The 5988-nt window shown below is 36.8% G+C and overlaps 1 non-coding gene across 1 annotated transcript; it reads left to right on the forward strand.

The window, feature by feature from the left end:
- The first annotated feature begins 4223 nt into the window (after positions 1-4223).
- LOC128287220 (small nucleolar RNA R71) lies at positions 4224-4330 on the forward strand. The gene has a single exon (XR_008277916.1). It is a non-coding gene; the product is annotated as a small nucleolar RNA R71 (small nucleolar RNA).
- Positions 4331-5988: the final 1658 nt, after the last annotated feature.

A 5988-nucleotide genomic window follows, 5' to 3' on the forward strand; every position in this document is an offset into this window, starting at 1 on the left:
AAAAGCTTTATGCTCTAGTTCGAATGGTAGATGACAACTTTTTCCATAAACAAGTCTGTAAGGTGATGTCCCCATGGGAGTCTTAAAAGCAGTTCTATAAGCCCAAAAGGCATCGTCTACTTTCGTTGCCCAGTCTTTTCTGTTTGATTCTACTGTTTTTTCAAGGATCCGTTTGATTTCTTGGTTTGCTACTTCAACTTGTCCATTAGTTTGAGGATGGTATGGGGTGGCTGTTCTATGATGAACTCCGTATTTCTTAAGGGTTTTTTCAAATTGGGTATTACAAAAATGAGTGCCCCTGTCACTGATAATTGCTCTAGGTGTTCCGAATCTCGAGAAGAGTTTTTTAAGGAAACGTACTACCACTCTAGCATCATTAGTAGGTAGAGCTTGGGCTTCTACCCATTTGGACATGTAGTCAACTGCTACTAAGATGTATTTAATCCCAAATGAACTGGGGAATGGGCCCATGAAATTGATACCCCAAACGTCAAATATTTCACATGAAAGCATATAGTTTTGAGGCATTTCATCATGTTTAGATATGTTATCTGTCCGTTGGCATTTGTCACATGAAGTAACATACCTAATAGTGTCTTTGAATAATGAAGGCCAATAAAAACCTGATTCAAGTATTTTATGTGCGGTCTTAGTTCCACTATAGTGTCCTCCGATTGGCCTTGAGTGGCAATGTTCCAATATTTTTGATGTTTCTGATCCTGTAACGCATCTTCTGATGACTTGATCTGCATATCTGTAAAATAGAAATGGGTGGTCTCAAAAGTAGTTTTTCACATCATTAAAGAATCGCTTCTTTTGCTGGTGTGTTAACCCTTTTGGGATAATGTTAGCAGCTAAAAAATTAGCGATGTCTGCAAACCAAGGTACCTCAGAGTTAGATATAGCGAAAAATTGTTCTTCAAGGAATGAATCATTTATTTCAACGTCATCTAGTTCTCTGGTATTGTATTTCTTGAACCTGGATAGATGATCAGCCGCGAGATTTTCAGCTCCTTTCTTATCCTGAATCTCCAAGTCGAATTCCTGCAATAGGAGAATCCATCGAATGAGTCGAGGTTTTGCATCAGTTTTAGTTAAAAGGTAGCGAAGGGTGGTATGGTCAATGTAAACAACAATTTTAGATAATATGAGATATGATCAAAATTTATCAAATGCAAAAACCATAGCTAGCAACTCTTTTTCCGTAGTAGTATAATTTTCTTGTTCAGCCGTTAAGGTTTTGCTGGCGTAATAGATAGGTTGAAAATGCTTGTCTCTTCGCTGTCCCAGTACTGCACCTACTCCAAAGTCACTCGCATTACACGTTAGTTCAAATAGTAAGTTCCAATCAGGTGCAATTATGATTGAAGCATTAATCAATTTATCCTCTAAAGTATTAAATGCTTCTAAACATTCTTGGTCGAAGTTAAAAGGTATATCTTTTCTTAGCAATTTAGTCAAAGGCTTAGCTATTTTAGAAAAATCCTTAATAAATCTTCTATAAAAACCAGCATGTCCTAAAAAGCTTCTAATAGCCTTAACCAAACTAGGAGGTGGTAATTTTTCGATTGTTTCTATTTTAGATTTATCCACCTCAATCCCTTTACTAGAAATTTTATGCCCTAATACAATACCTTCTTGAATCATGAAGTGACATTTCTCCCAGTTAAGCACAAGGTTTGTTTCCTTACATCTTATTAAAACTCGTTTTAAATTTTTAAGGCAGAGATGGAAAGAGTTACCAAATACTGAAAAATCATCCATAAATACTTTCATGATAACTTCCACGAGTTCGTCGAATATAGCCATCATACAACACTGAAAAGTGGCAGGAGCATTACATAATCCAAAATGCATTCTACAATAAGCGAACATACCATATGGGCATGTGAATGTTGTCTTTTCTTGATCTTCAGGAGCTATTGGGATTTGGAAGAAACCAGAGAGTCAGTCTAGAAAGTAGTAATACATGTGTCCGGATAATCTTTCCAACATTTGGTCAATGAATGGCAAGGAGAAGTGATCTTTTCTTGTGGCATCATTCAGTTTCCTGTAGTCTATGCAAACTATCCACCCTGTGACTGTTCTTGTTGGGATTAATTCATTCTTCTCATTGGTCACAACCGTCATGCCTCCTTTCTTGGGGACAACCTGCACTGGACTTACCCAAGAACTGTCACAAATAGGATAAATAATTCCAGTATCTAGAAGTTTAATTACCTCGGCTTTTACAACTTCCTTCATGTTGGGGTTCAGAATTCTTTGAGCTTGCACACACGGTTTGTATTCATCTTCCATCAAAATTTTGTGGGTACAAAAAGAAGGACTGATTCCTTTAATGTTAGAAATTTTCCAAGCTATGGCCTTTTTATGTTCTTTTAATACTTGGATTAATTCCTCTTTCTCCTTGGGTTGCAAGTTAGAAGCAATAATAACTGGTAATGTAGAATTATTTCCAAGGAATACGTATTCTAAGTGGTTTGGTAATTATTTAAGTTCTAGTTTGGGAGGCTCCTCAATAGAGGGTTTTTGCTTAAGTTCATCGTTTATCTTAATGCCCTCATATTCTACTTGTCTTGACGAATGGTCATTAGGTTCCTCACCTGCCTGCTCGCCTTGAGCTGGATACGGTTCAGTCGTCTCCTTCTGTATAATTTCTTGAAAAGAATCTTGAGTAATATGATCAATAGAGTCAATAAAATAACATGAATCATCTTGTTCCCTAGAGAATCTCATAGCATAGTAAATTTTAAAGATAATCTCCTCGTCACCTACTCTAAGTATCAATTTACCGTCACCCACATCGATTACAGCCCTAGCAGTGGCTAGAAATGGGCACTCTAAAATTAAGGGTACTTCCACATCTTCATCCATGTCAAGCACAACAAAATCAACAGAGAATATGAATTTATCTACTTTCACGAGTACGTCTTCTATAATACCCCTAGGATATTTAACAGATCTATCGGCTAATTGAATACTCATCCTAGTAGGTTTAGGTTCCCTAAGACCAAGTTGTTTGAACATTTTATATGGCATCAAATTAATGCTAGCGCCTAAATCAGCTAGTGCTTTTTCAACATTCAGACTACCAATTAAGCAAGGGATAGTAAAACTTCCTAGATCTTTCAGTTTGGTTGGCAGCTTGTTTTGGAGTATCGCTGAGCACTCATTATTGAGTTCTACTGTAGATAAGTCCTCGAAATTCCTTTTATTTGTTAGAAGCTCCTTCAAAAATTTGGCGTATGTAGGCATCTGTGAGATGGCTTCAACAAAAGGTAAGTTTATATGTAAATGCTTAAAAAGTTCAAGAAACTTACCAAAATGTGCATCAATGCGATCTTTTTTCAATTTTTGTGGATATGGAACTGGTGGTTTGTATTCCTCCGGCACTAGTTTGTCACTATTTTCGGGTTTTCTTCCCTCCTTTCGCTTTCTACGGCTTCTTGTGCTAACTTCTTTTCAGATTCCGCTAACACTTTCCCACTCCTTAGTGTAATTGCTTTGACATGCTCTTTTGATTTGGTGTTACTACGTAAACTTTCTAGTGGTCTTTCCGAGATCAGTTTGGACAGCTGGCCTATCTGAGTTTCGAGCCCTTGGATTGTTGATTCTTAAGTGCTGTCTCGGTGTTCTAGAAACAGGTTTCTGATACTGATATAAACTTTGAGAGCATCTCTTCAAGGTTTGGCTTCTTTTCCTGTTCATAGGGTGGTTGTTGAAAACCCGGAGGATGTTGTGGCCTTTGATTTCCTTGGCCTCCCCATGAAAAATTGGGATGGTTCCTCCAACCTACATTATAAGTCTTACTATATGGATTGTTTTGAGGTCGAGGATTATTACCCATGTAATTTAATTGCTCGTTATCCATGTTGTGGCCATAAGGTTGGTATTCCAAATAGCTTGTTCCACCGCTACTTGCTTCGCACTGCATTACTAGGTGAACCTGTGAAGAACTAAGAAAACCATCAATCTTTTTATTTAAGAGTTCTACCTGATTAGAGATCATGGTGACCGCATTGACGTTATAAATGCCGGCTGTTTTCGTTGGCTTTGTCCTCATGACTTGCCACTGATAGTTATTCAGTGACATCTCCTCAATAAACTCATAGGGATCTTCAGGTGTTTTATTATTGATGGTTCTGCCAGCAGCTGCATCAACCATTTACCGAGTCGAAGGATTCAGACCATTGTGGAATGTTTGTACTTGGAGCCAAAGTGGTAACCCATGGTGGGGGCATCTTCTCAAAAGGTCCTTGTATCTCTGCCATGCATCGTAGAGTGTTTCTAAATCCATATGCACCAAAGAAGAGATATCATTACGTAATTTAGCCGTTTTAGCCGGCGAAAAATATTTTAGTAAAAATTTTTCGGTCATTTGTTCCCAAGTAGTAATTGACCCTCATGGTAACGAGTTCAACCACTGTTTAGCTTTGTTCCCCAATGAAAAGGGAAACAACCGAAGACGTATGGCATCATCAGAAACGCCATTAATTTTAAATGTATCGCATAGTTCTAAGAAGTTGGCTAAATGAGCGTTGGGATCCTCATCCTGCAAACCATCAAACTGAACAAATTGTTGTATCATTTGAATGGTGTTAGGTTTTAATTCAAAAGTATTTGCAGCTATAGCAGGTCTAACAATGCTTGATTCATTCCTATTAAAGAAGGTTTAGCATAATCATACATAGTGCGTGCAACAGGATTTTGATTAACCGCAATTGCAGGAGGTAGTTGATTGCCTTGGTTTTCAGCCATCTCTTCGGTTAGGGGTTTAGTATTGTTTTCTTGCTCATTCTCCGTGTATCTTAAGCCGTGCCTTATTTCTCTTTGGTTTCTACGAACTGTACAAATCAATTTCTTCGTCAAAAAGTAATGGTCTCGACGGGTTTCTTCTAGTCATAAGCTATAAAAACCTGCCAAGAGAAAGAAAGAGTAGGTTAATAAATAATAAAAAAAATTAAATTAAATTGCAAGAAAAATAAATGGCTAAAGTAATAAAAATTGAGCGTTCCTAATATCTTAGATCCCCAGCAACGGCGCCAAAAACTTGATCGCGTGATTTCGTGATAGGTTTTAAATATTTATAATTACTCGTTCTTAAACTAACTATTATTGCGATGCAGGCAAGTGTACCTATCGAACAGTAGTATAGTTTTAGCAAGATCGGATTGTCGAACCCAAAGGAACTAAAAGTACTAGTAATGACTGTCTTTTTATTATCTAGCCTAAGAATAAAGAAGTTTTGTTTTAATTAACTAATTATCTAAACTAAGAATGTAACACCCCTTACCCGTATCTGAGGCCGGGCTAAGGTACGAGGCGTTACCAGACAAACATACAAACATTAAACTAAAATACGAGCCATAAAATTTTATTCATATTTCAAAGCGTTCATTCTCTTACACATAGTCCCTTATTTGAGCCTACGGAGCCCAAAACATACTTTAGAAAGGGTTTGGGACTAAACCGAGAACTTACGAAAATCTTGGAAATTTCATGCTTTAAGGCTCCACATGCCCGTGTCCCAAAGTCAGTGTTCCATACACTTTGAGACACATGGTCGTGTCTCTGCACGTGTGGAATATACCTAGGCTATTTTCCAAGCTTTGGTCAACCTTGATCTCTTACACACTTATACAAAATCAAAAGCATATAATATGGTATTCATTTAATGATTAAACATCCTCAATTAAACCACAAACATAGCATTTGTATGTCATCATACATGTGTCTCTCATACTCATTTTACCTTATTTATTATAGTACCACTTATACATTTATACCAAGATTATCATCTTACCAAATATCTTCACTTAATCATCAAGCATTCATATTTAAAGCTAGATCATATCTTTATAAAATACCACGATTAGGATGCACGAATAACATGTTTGCTGAAACATTTCAATTCAATTCCATACCCAACAAGCATTACATTGAGACTAGTCATATATATATATATATATATATATATATATATATATA

The sequence above is a fragment of the Gossypium arboreum genome, chromosome 13, assembly GCF_025698485.1.
Source record: "Gossypium arboreum isolate Shixiya-1 chromosome 13, ASM2569848v2, whole genome shotgun sequence".
NCBI lineage: Eukaryota > Viridiplantae > Streptophyta > Magnoliopsida > Malvales > Malvaceae > Gossypium > Gossypium arboreum.